This window comes from Lolium rigidum, chromosome 7 (assembly GCF_022539505.1).
Source record: "Lolium rigidum isolate FL_2022 chromosome 7, APGP_CSIRO_Lrig_0.1, whole genome shotgun sequence".
Classification (NCBI taxonomy): Eukaryota; Viridiplantae; Streptophyta; class Magnoliopsida; order Poales; family Poaceae; genus Lolium; species Lolium rigidum.
In genome coordinates, this window is record NC_061514.1 from 78318938 (window position 1) to 78330553 (window position 11616).

Consider the following 11616-nt stretch of genomic DNA (forward strand, 5'->3'; position numbering starts at 1 on the left):
GAGTTCGACCTGATCCCACTGCCACCTAAGTACCGGCTTCCGGACTTCACCAAATTCAGTGGGTCAGAAGGATCTAGCTCCATCGAGCACGTGAGCCGATACTTGGCCCAGTTGGGCATGGTTTCGGCATCGGATAAGCTACGGGTGAGGTTCTTTTCGCAATCCCTCACCGGTCCAGCTTTTGGATGGTATACCTCGTTGCAGCCAAATTCAGTGCGATCATGGAAGCAGCTAGAGGAACAGTTTCACACACAGTACCATTCAGAGGCTACTGAAGCTGGCATTGCCGAACTAGCACAGGTTCGGCAAAGGCGAGGAGAGACAGTGTCTGAGTACATCCAACGTTTCAGAACTGTCAAGAACCGATGCTATTCGGTTCACTTAACTGAGAAAGAAGCGATCGAGCTGGCCGTGGCGGGCCTTGCGAGCGTCATTCAAGGATCCGACGTTCCAAGTGGAGTAAAATCGCTGGCGCACATGGTCCGAGACCGACCTTATATGAACAGGCGCCATCCGGAACCGTACTCGGGACAAGTTCAAGCGCGCGATAACCCTGGTCAATGCTGATGAGGATGAAGATTCTGCGGGAGATCGGAAGTCGCGATGGCCGAATGGACTCGGACGCCGTATTCGTGTCCTGCAAATGGGTGAACCCACCAGGGCCTCCAAGAGGGTTGGACTTTGATGTGAGCAAAACTGAACAGATCTTCGATCTGCTACTAAAAGAGAAACAGTTGAAGCTGCCTGAAGGCCACAAGATCCCTACGGCACAAGAGATGAACAAAAGGCCATACTGCAAATGGCATCATACGTTCACGCACGCCACCAACGATCGCAAAGTATTGCGCGCACAAATTCAGATGGCGATAGAATCGAGGCCGATTAACTTTCGGACAGTTTGCCATGAAGGTAGACATGCGTCCGTTTCCGGACGTCAACATGGTGGACCTAAGCCACTCCATAAGGGAGCCAGGGTTCTCTTTCGATGTCAATATGGCAGGGCTCGTGAGCCGCCATGGCAAAGATAAAGCAGAGAGCAGCCACTCCCGTGGCAAGGACAAAGAGGAGGCCGTTCCACGCGACCGGCCCCAAGATGATGATAGACGGTACCTAACCGAGGAGGAGGTGAGAAGCATACGGTATCAACGCCCACTCTCCGTGCATCTCCTCAACAAATATGAGCAGCAGTACGACCGACGTCGGTGCTACGACGAAGACGATGAAAAATATCGTCGGTCTGATGCAGAAAACAGGAGGTATCGTCAGCATGACGGAAACAACGACGGGTACGAGCGTCACGCTAGAGGGAGGTCAAGGGAGCAGGACAACATGGATAAGCACTGGGACTGTCCTTTCTTCAAACATTGCTGGGACTCAGGAATGAGCCGATTGACAACAATCTAGAACTGCCCAGAATGCAAACAGCAAAGGAGGAGGACAAATGAAGTTTCAGTGTTCGAACGTCTAGGGCCCCTCCCACCTCAGAATAAACGAGCTGAGTCATCTCAAGAAGAAGACTTTGAGGAGTCAGATGGAGAAGAAGACAGGTATCACCGACCAAGGTGGTGCCCTGATGGACTCAGCCATTCTCAGAAGCGTAGAGTGCAGCGGCTGCGAAACCTGGAAGAAGCCGAGGCACGATGCACTGTACACGTTGAGAAGAGCGCGGCCCGATCTGGCCGCGAAAATTAAGCAAACATTGGAGACGAAGGCGCGCCCGCCAAAGAAAGTATGGCGCCCTAAACAGACGAAAGCCGATGCACAGGCATCGGCTGATGCCGATGCAGAGACGTCGGCTGATACAAACATGGTATCAGTGATCCGGACGGAGTAGCAGGTCCAAGACATTGGACGTACGTGGCAAGGCCGATCCCTGCGATCGGCCCTCAAAAATGAAAAGCAAAGGATCTTATCTCCAGCAGGTCACGTAGCTACAGTGGAAATCCAAGAAGTTGCAAACCATCGTCAAGCATTGCAACGGAAAAAGAGGCCGATTCTGGCAATCGGCCAAAACTATCCTTAAACATACCTTTGTCTGTGTTCAGCATTGATCCAACAGATGCCTGAAGAGCCGATACCATCAATTACTTGACAGAATCGGCTCGGGGGGCACATAGATGGATGAGACAAAGGATATGAAGCTGAGAATGGATATCAAATGCCCAGCAGAACAACTCAAGTATGGGGGGCCGACGCAATCGGCCAATATAAAAAAAAACAAAACAAAACGAAAATACAAAAATTTTGGGCAAAGCCGATGCACGGCCATCGACTCAAGGGATACAACTGTTACAAGCGGAAGCCTAATGGAGCAGTCATCAAGTTACGTGGCGAGGCTCTGCTGGAGGAACCCCTCATTGGGATTGCTTGGTGACTCGAGCCCTCTCTCCAAGGACTTCCAACTCCTTCGCAAGACTTCAAGCTCGGCGGTACCAGCGAAGCATCGGTTCAGGGCGTCCAAGACGGCCCTTTTTCTCATTTAAGCTGTTGGTATTTGCCGGCAAGTTTGAGGATCGCAGCCACTGGCCAACGGCAAGAACGACGATGAACGTGCAGATCAGGCTAGGATCATGAGAACAACCGACGATCGTCCAGTTGGACTGAACTGCATTCTCACCAGAGGCTGCATCATTGAACTGAAGAAGCTCGGGGGGCAGCTCACTTTGAAGGTTCTCTGCTTTTGAAAGCCGATTTCGTTAGAATCGGCTGATGCTGCACTACAATTGGGAGGCCGATGATGGCCCATTCGGTGGATACACTTTTATCCTCGCCTTGACTGAGGCTCGGGGGGCAGCTCGCCCTCAAGGTTCTGGTTGCTGCATATGAACAGAACATCACAGGGGAAGCTGTGAACAAATAGCACCTGTTTACAAGAGTATCAGCTTCAACATCAAGGTTGGCAGCAACGGGCCAAGAAGCTTTCCTGGGAGCATTAACCCAGGAGTTTTGCCGTCAGGACCAACATCACGATCGGATGAGTTTGGGATCCAAAGATCTGAGGGTCTCAAAGCTGTGGGCTGGACGTGTTCGATTGGGGGTTTTGATCTGAATTTCAAGGATTACAAGTTACCATCTGAGGAGGTGACTAGATTGATCGGTCTGGCAATTCATTATAAGAGCTGATGCATTGCCATCGGCTCATTAAACATCGATCAAGGCGACAATCGGCTAGACCAATATGGAAAAAATCGACAGAATCAAATTTGGGAAATTCCTTCATTGATAGTCAGGTTTCTTACATAGAAGGAGCCGATTGCTCTCAAAAGGAACTGCTGGGGGATACATTGCCCTCATCTATTACTCCTAGCTCTATCCTATCTAAGGGCCGCTGCTGCCCTCATCGTCGCCGTCGCCGCTGTCGGTGCTGCTCCCGGCTGGTTCTTCGTCGCTGCTGTAGCGACTTCCGGCGGGACCTTCATTGTCCTCGTCTTCTTCGTCGGCGTCGGCATCGTCGCTGTCGAAGTCGCTCATGTTGCCCGGCCAAGGGCAGAGACGCTTAGCCGGCGGCTCGTCAGAGGAGGCGTCGTCCTCCTCCTCTTCCTCCTCCTTCACCTCCTCAGCGGAGGAGAGAACATCCCAGGAGAGGCCGTCGTCGTCGCTTTCCTCCTCCAATTGCCCAATGGCGAGGAAGCGAAGGTCGCTCTCCCCGTCCGTCAAGGACTGGTCATCTTCAGACCAGACGGAGGAGTCGTGGGTCGACTCGTCCCCGTCGGCTATGGCGCGGCGGATGTTGGCCGCGTGGGCCTCCCGCGGATCCCATTCCGGCGTCGGCTCGCGGGAAGGGGAGGATTGGGTGGAAAGACCCGATGAGGGAGAAGAAGAGGAAGAAGACATGTTGGCCAAGGAGGGTTTTTGGGAGTGCTAGTGCGAGGAGGATGAAGAAGGGGACTGCAAGAAGTGGCTAAATAAAAGGGGATATAGCGATTTAATGCTTAAGCAGTTTCCGAGGACGTGGTGCCAGAACTGTCAAATCGTGCAGAGAAGTTGTGAAGGCAAGACGTCATCATGGAGAATACTACGACGGTTCTGCTCTGCCACGACGTGACCCTTCAAAGGAAAAGCAGATGGTTTTGCAATTATCATTATCAAAACCAGGGGGGCATGTGTTATCACCGGATTTTGGCCAAATCAGGAGATGGGCCGTAAGTGAAGATGGGCTTGAAGGACGTACACATGGAGCATCTTCGAAGCGGCCTTGCGCTAAGAGTTTGGGCTAAGTTGCCTATGTATCTTTAATATAGTAGATCGTATCGTGTTTAGATTAAAAGATAGAGTCTGGCCCGTGCACGGTTAGGTGCACGCCTCAATTAGAAAGTCCCTTGGACTATAAATATGTATCTAGGGTTATCGGAAAAGGAGGACAATCACGTTCACAACAAACACAAATCAGGCGCATCGCCACCCCTTTCTTCGAGGGTTTCTTCCGGGTAAGCATCATGCTGCCTAGATCGCATCTTGCGATCTAGGCGAGTACACGTTTATTCGTCTACCTTGTACTCGCTCGTGCTGAAGCGTTGTTGATGGCGAGCAGTACTACTTATCATTAGGTGTTTAGGGGCTTGCATTGATGCTTTCTCGTGCATATCTGCGTGGCAATGCCGTCCCTCGACACCTAGCTGCCCTTACGCCTATATGGGTGTAAGGGCAGCATCTTGCTTGTTCGTTACTTAGTAGATCCGATCTGTTATAGTTGCTCCTTGCTCCGCAGGGATTAGTTTAATATCCGCATAGTTAGGCCTTATCTCTGGGGTCGGACGATCCGGTAGTGCGTTAGGTGTTGTTCACCGTCCCTGCAAGGGATGTTCCGGGAATCAACGTTATGTTGGTTTTTAGGCCTCTTGTAGGGGTAGTTTGCATCACCTTCCGTAGCTGCTAGGCCCGATCACACGTAGGACGTTCCGGTTATGCGGTGAAAACCCTAAACTGTCGTAGATCGGTTTAGCTTTGTTTTGATCAAGCTGGATCCCCGTGTCATTGTAAATCCAACGTGAACCACGGGACGATCGGCTCCTTGAGCCGATCCACAGGGCAACCTGAGAGCCGATAGGGCTCGTATTTAATGTTTACGTGTCTACCATGCAGGAACAATCGAAGCACTCTAACACCTTCCTGATCGGGTCTAGGTCAGGTGGCACGCCCTAGCAACCGCCGGGACGTGGTCGGAAGATTTGCGGGACGACGCGAGGTGCCAGGGTCCACTAAGCGGCCTTGGGAGCCTCCCGGCTCTTCGTGTTGCTTAACCATTGCCCGTCGGTGGGTTTTGGAGGGTAACACACCCAAGGTCCTATTTTTACACGAAGCTTCCAGAAGACCGAGGGGGAAAGGAAGTGGGGCCACGGGGCGCCGCCACGCTAGGGCGGCGCGGCCTAGGGGGTCCCGCGCGGCCCTAGTGTGTGGGCCCCCCGTGACCCCTCCGACTCCGCCCTTCCGCCTACTTAAAGCCTTCGTCACGAATACCCCTGTACCGAGAGCCACGATACGGAAAACCTTCCAGAGATGCCGCCACCGCCAATCCCAACTCGGGGGATTCAGGAGATCGCCTCCGGCACCCTGCCGGAGAGGGGAATCATCACCGGAGGGCTATACATCATCATGCCCGCCTCCGGATTGATGCGTGAGTAGTTCATCCTTGGACTATGGGTCCATAGCAGTAGCTAGATGGTTGTCTTCTCCGCTTGTGCTATCATTGTTTAGATCTTGTGAGCTGCCTAACATGATCAAGATCATCTATTTGTAATGCTACATGTTGTGTTTGATGGGATCCGATGAATCTAGAATACTATGTTAAGTTGATTATCAATCTATCATATATGTGTTGTTTATGTTCTTGCATGCTCTCCGTTGCTAGTAGAGGCTCTGGCCAAGTTGATACTTGTAACTCCAAGAGGGAGTATTTATGCTCGATAGTGAGTTCATGCCTCCATTGAATCTGGGATCGTGACAGAAGGTTCTAAGGTTGTGGATGTGCTGTTGCTACTAGGGATAAAACATCAATGCTTTGTCTAAGGATATTTGTGTTGATTACATTACGCACCATACTTAATGCAATTATCTGTTGTTTACAACTTAGTACTGGAGGGGGTGCGGATGCTAACGGATTATTTAGGCATAGATGCATGCTGGATAGCGGTCTATGTACTTTGTCGTAATGCCCTGATTAAATCTCATAATAATCATCATTGATATGTATTGAATCTTTATTTGTCAATTGCCCATCTGTAATTTGTTCACCCAGCATGTTAGTTATCTTATTGGAGAGACACCACTAGTGAACTGTGGACCCCGGTCCATTCTTTTACATCTGAATACATTCTACCTGCAATCATTGTTCTTACTGTTCTTTGCAAACAAACACCATCTTCCACTCGATACGCTTAATCCTTTGTTTTCAGCAAGCCGGTGAAATTGACAACCTCACTGTTACGTTGGGGCAAAGTATCTTGATTGTGTTGTGCAGGTTCCACGTTGGCGCCGGTTTCACTGGTGTCGCGCCGCACTACACTCCTCCACCAACAACCTTCACGTGCTTCTTGGCTCCTACTGGTTCGATAACCTTGGTTTCATACTGAGGGAAACTTGCTTCTATACGCATCATACCTTCCACTTGGGGTTCCCAACGGACGTGTGCTTCGCGCGTATCACGGCCCCGATAGCGTTTTGGGACCGTGAGCGAAAATGGGCTCACACCGGCGCGCCCCAAATAGCATCGACGCTTTTTCTAGCCCAATAGAAGCGTCGGCAACCCCGTGCCGGCCGCTTGGCGAAGGGCGCTAATCGGGCGTGTCGGCGCCTCGCGAGGCGGAAAATTTTGGGCGTGGGAGCCGCCTGTCAGCCACACATCCCAAAAGTCGACGCCAGCGGGTAGTGGCGGGGCCGACGCGTCAGTGGCACATTCAATTTTAACATAAGCGTCGCCTACCCCACGACGGAAGTTACTGGCGCGCAGCGGCGGTGCAGTTTCTGCAGACGCGTAGCAAACCGTCTCGTCGCGCCTAGCTCTCCGTGCCAGCGTTAATGAGCGCCACCGTTCCCCCGCCTCCCTCCAGCCTATAAAAAGGGCGCTCTCACATCGTCCCTCCCACACAAACCCTAGCGCCTCTCACCCCAATCCTAGCCGCCACCATCTGAAGAGACGACGCCATGGCTGGTAGAGGCCGAGGCCGAGGTCGCGGCCGTGGTCGTGGTCGTGGCCGCGGCAGAGCTGCACGCTCTCCGTCGCCTGCGACGCCGTCGTCTTCATCGTCAGACCTGCAGGAGGAGGAGCGGGAAGTGCTGTTCGAGTTCGTCGTCGTCCTCAAGGGCGACCCACTCGGCATATAGAGGCTGTCGGACAAGTTCGTCGACTTTGTCGCCGACAACGAGGCGACCTCGCTGCATCTGCGGGAGGCTGCCTGCGACTGCTGTCGGTTGATTATGGACGTGATCTTCGACGCGCGCGGCAAGATGTACCTCCACACCGCCAGGGAGAAGTTCGCGCGCTACCACGACCTCGAAGCCGGCTGCGTGCTCACGTTCTCCTACCTTGGCGAGGCCGACATGAGAGTCAAGGTGTTCGACGAGACGCGCTGTCACCGGCGCTACCACGGCGACAGCGTCGAGGAGGACGACGACTGAGTGTTGTTTCTTCGCAGCGAAAATAGGCATGCATGTTTTTGGAGTCTTCCTCGAAAGGACCAACATGGCTATCATCACCAATTGGATTTTTCCAGTTTGGGTGACTGAGAGTGCCTGAGAGTGTTCTTTCTTGGCAGCGAACACACGAACCCTACGATGCCAACACTTGTTAGGTTTTCTCATTTTCCAATGTTTTAATTTGTGTCAACCATGGTTCAAACTATGTATTAGATTGTGGAAACCGCGTTCCAAATTATGGCTTAGTTCGTGTAAACCATGTTCCCAATTATGTGTTAGTTTGTGAAATGTTTCTTCTTTTTATTTAAATTTTTATGCTTTTATTTAAGATTTTAATTTAAATCATCTATCGGGGTCGCCGGTTTGGAGCCGCCGGTGTGGGAACAACACCCCAAAATACAGAATGTTGTGCCATGGACCGTGGCTGCGCTATCCGGTTCGCTTGAAAAAAAATACAAAGTGGCGCTGCCGGCATACCGGCGAGACTGAACCATCTTCCCCAAAACCTGGCTTAAACACGGAATGTTTTATGATTTGCCACACTTTTCACCCCCCCCCCCCCCCCCCTCAAACCTAGTACCTTCCCCCGCCTCGCCGCCATTCCCCACTCCCAGAACGCCCCGACGCTTCGGAGGCCAGTAGAAAGGATGCTATCGAGATGCACCCCAGCGACGGTGAGCGCCACACTCAGATTCGAGATCCTTGGGTACAGTCTGCATAAAGGCATGGGCGTCGGCAATTTCATCCAGTCCGCCCCCAGCCCCCTTTCCCGTTGGCGGGTACGAATGGTGCATCCGCTACTACCCTGACGGATCAAAGCAGCAAGACAAGGACTACATCTCGGTCTACCTGGGACTCCTGAGCAAGGGCGCCGACGTGAGGGCGTTCTGCGATTTCAGATTGGTCGACCATGCCACTGGGCTGTCCTCATCTGTCATGTCCCCCTCCATGCCGTCAGTGTTCAAGACGTGGAGCGAGCTGGAGGGGTCTGCCTTCCTGCGAGATGACACTCTCATAATTGAGTGCGATCTCACCGTGATCAAGCAACCACTTGTTGCCGACACTAAGATGTTCTTGGACGACCAAATGCCACCTTCAGACTTGTCGCATAATCTTGGGAAATGGCTAGAGACAGCGGAGGAAGCGGATGTAACATTCAATGTCAAAGGTGAGGTTTTCCCTGCACACAGGATTGTGCTTGCAATCCGGTCACCGGTCTTCAAGGCAGAGCTCTATGGACCGATGAGAGACCAGACGACCTGGAAGATAACTGTCAAAGACATGCAGCCTGCTGTTTTCAAGGCATTTCTGCACTTCATCTACACGGATTCGTTGCCTTCCATGGAAGATCTTGATGACAATGAGCATAAAGAAATGGTTAAGCACTTGCTAGTGGCTGCTGATAGGTATGCAATTGAAAGATTGAAGCTGATATGTGAAGGCATTCTTTCCAAAAGTCTTGATGTTGAGTCTGTTGCGACCATGTTAGCTCTAGCTGATCAGCATCAGTGCAGCAGGCTCAAAGATGCGTGTGTTGAATTTGTCACCTCTTCAAACAGAATGGATGATGTGGTGGCAACCCAAGGGTATGCGCACCTGAAAACATCATGCCCTGCTATCTTAGTAGATATCTATGAGAGAGTAACCAAGTCCCGCAAAATCTAGTATGCTCATCCCGGGTAAAATTTAGAATAGTTTAGCTTAATTGGCTTGTGGCACCTGAGATGAACTAGTCTTATCCTTTGAACTTTCACTTTCTAGAGACCTTTTGTAAGAATTCCCAAGGCTTGCCATGTCCTTTCCTATTCAGACGTCATTTGGAGCTCCTTTTGTGGAGATGAATCTATGCCTTACATGTATGGATTGGCTCATGCTATCATATGAAATTATGAATCTTCACTAGTTCACTAGATATTTTCCATCTTCTTTTGTGATCTATTACTTTACTCTTTATTTAAGGCTGGAAACATTTGAATTTATATCAGTTACGTCTGAGCATGGATGTGCTACTGCAGTGATACACTTGCAGGGGAACAATAAGTGCTAGATTTCAGTTAGAGAAATGCTAACTTGAAATGGTTTCCATACATTATCGGTTGCCCAACAAATATGAAATTAACAATTATCAGGCTCATGTGCTGTTTGAAATGTGCTTATCACAGATGGCAAGATTTGCGCAGGTAGAATAATAGTATATTTAGTTGGTCTTTTGTTCATTGATCGTGGTCGTAGGGTGTGTGTGTTATGGGACTTATGAACCAGACAGTACAGATGCTAAGGAGGCAAATCAAATTGCTTGTCCCAAAAATTATGTTCTGAGTTGGGTTCTTGTCCTCAGAATATCATTTTCACGCGAAGATGTGTACCTCATTATGTTTCAGCAATATGAGGCAAATGAGAAATTCTTTGTTGGTACATAAGTCTGATCCATCTGCGCAGAAGTGTCTTCCAGGTTCGTACATTGCTAACATGCTACATGTTCGACTATAGTTCTTTCAGATACATAAAACTTTATGTTTTTGACTTTTTGTTCACTAGTTTCTTGACGATTAGATTGACTCCTTTATTTTGTATAACTTCGTCATTGTTCTTTGTGTCCTCACATGCTTTCATTCTTTGGTTGTTAATTTTGCCAACTTTCTGGCTCTGTATAGACGGTAAGTAGACACAACAGGATATATCCTAGATGCAAGAACTGAAATTATTCGCTCCATGGTCCGTAATTTTCCATTATTTGGTATCTTAGTGTTCTCTAAAATTAGTACTGCATTTCAGTCGTTTTATAAGGAACATAGGGGCTGTTTAGTTCTGACTTCTGAGCCTACACTTGCCACGCCTAAGGTCAGATGAGGCCATGAGGGTACGATTTCTTAGTTGAGTATTTGGTTAACTAGGTTAATGTGCTCATTCCGGATCAATTTTATAGCACTTGAGATGAACTACTCTTATCATTTGACTTTTCATTTTCTAGAGATCTCTTGGAAGAGCACCCAGGGCTTGTCAGTTCCTTCAGTATTCAGAGGTCTTGGTAGGATATTGAGTTCATTTCCAATCTCTTGCATGTATTGATTGTCTCTTCCTATCATATGTAATTATTAATATTCACTACATCACTAGTTTTTTGCTATTTCTGTGATCTGCTTTTCTCCAGTTTATATCAGCTCTCTTTGATTTCTTACAGACAAATGCAGGCTGCCGAGTTTACTTACATTCAGCCTTAAAGCCAGCATATGGGCGCGAGCTTTTTTACTCTCGTCCTTCTTTTCTGTTGAATGGGGTAAATTCAGACTCAGTAACATATTGCCAATCCTAAATCATGTTAAAACATCATTTTACATGTAGTTTGTATTATTATCATGTGGAGAAGAAAGAAATTACATTTGTATCTGAAAAACAGAACGTAGTTCTACCTTCCTGAATATAAGAACAAATGGTGTAAATTTATGTGTTATCAGATGAAGGGACTATACAATGTTGAATTCAGGTGGGCTTAAATCTGCAAAAGGATTTTCACAATATCCCTGCTGTTTATACATGTATGAGATTCCTTGGGATCTGATCCTCTATTGTGGTGGCTTTGGCTTCTGTGCTACTTGAAAACCGATCATGGTCCAAAATCTTCACTCATTCTTCCTTTAAAATAATACGCAGCAAATCGAAATATTATGGTTGAACTGCAACAAGCCAACAGATAATGATTCGAATACCTTGTCATGCTATCTTATTCTTATGCCATCTGATTGTAGGTCGTCACTATTTGACAATTCGTATCTGCAGAAAATAGACAGTGTAGAATGCCTGATGACTAGATGAAGATGCTGCATTCTTGGGTGTATCGTACTCAGACTGTCAATAATATGGCCATATGGGCGATATCTGTCGGAATATCTGACACATGCCATTGAACCAAAGTGGCTCAGCATATTGGCAGTCGGCATTGGCCCATAAATGACTCTGCATCAAGTTGCCAGGTATGGCTGAGGA

The 11616-nt window shown here is 49.0% G+C and overlaps 1 pseudogene; it reads left to right on the forward strand.

Annotated features, from left to right (window-relative positions):
- Positions 1-2306: 2306 nt before the first annotated feature.
- On the forward strand, positions 2307-9297 carry LOC124669934 (annotated as a pseudogene).
- Positions 9298-11616: the final 2319 nt, after the last annotated feature.